Below are 1295 nucleotides of genomic sequence, written 5' to 3'. Positions count from 1 at the left end.
GATTATAGGCATGTGCCACCACCTCCAGTCTCAATCGCCATCTCAGCGTGCCCCAGGCCTGGGGACAGCAGGCAGACCCAGGGGTCGAAGCCCTGGCCTCTGTGCCTGCTTGCAGAAGGTTAATCAGCTGAGCTATTTGGCCAGCCCAGTCCTGTGCTTTTAATATATTCTAATATCCAGGTTATAGTTAATTAATTGAAAATCATATAAATAAGCTTTATTTTTACTGATTAAAAATTTTTCATTATTGTTTGTTGTTCATTTTGGGCCCAAATTCAAGTATGTCACTAGGATAAACACTTTGCAGTAGAAATGAGGGGAAAATACAGTACATTTTTCATTCTGAAAGATACTGCTGAGAGTCCTGCAAGGATGTTTTATCCAATTTACCTTATAATTCCATAATATATAAAAGACACCTTTTTCTGAGCCTTTCTCAATTCAGTAGAATTTAAAGATATTTTACACATCACAAAACTGATTGCTAAAAACTGGCATCTCTTTGAAGTTTAATGTACGTGTCTTTTTATTTTATGTTTGTAGGACTTTAATGAAGAGCTTAAAGCCTCATATGCCTCTCTTCTCCAACTATGGATTCAATTCTTTGGCCTTTATTTTTCTTCTTCCTGAGCTTTGCATTTTCCCCTGCATTTTTAAAGAATCTTTAAGATCATTTTGTCAGAATAATGAGTGTAATATTTTAGCGGTTTGCATTTTATTACACATTGTTTCTGAACTCATTAAACAGAAAATTTAAAATAAATTTTAAAATAAATGCGGTCAGTTACAAGTAGCAGTGAACTCTAATGTGTACAGCGCAGCTGGGCAGGGATAAGATGCCGTCGTCCAGCTCCTCGTTCTCTAAGGACCCGGCTACCACGAAAAGCGTAGGTGAGGTGGACAGCGGGCCTCCTGCAGCCCGCAGCCGGCCTCTTCACGCTTTGGCTCACCGGCAAAAAGCCACCTTGCCTGAAGTCACCCTCTTTCTAGAACAGCTCATAACTGAGACAAATAAAATGTCCATGCAGTGTCGCATCCCTGTCACGCTGGAGTGGAGCCTGCTCGCAGACCGAGGACTGCGCAGCTCACCTCTGCAGGACGCGCCCACGCCTAACGCCGAAGTGGTCCCACCCGAAGTGGAGTTCTATGTGAGGAGCCTGGCGCTCCGGCGTTGTTTTAGCATCTGACTTCCACGAAATCCACTTCTGATAGGTTACAACACTAGAGCACCTGAAGATGAAACTCCCAAGAGCGACTCAATAAGCACACTTGTCTTTCTTCTTCTTTCTTCTTTT

Source organism: Octodon degus, unplaced genomic scaffold (genome assembly GCF_000260255.1).
Source record: "Octodon degus isolate 3935 unplaced genomic scaffold, OctDeg1.0 scaffold00356, whole genome shotgun sequence".
NCBI lineage: Eukaryota > Metazoa > Chordata > Mammalia > Rodentia > Octodontidae > Octodon > Octodon degus.
Note: the sequence above shows the minus strand (reverse complement) of the source record.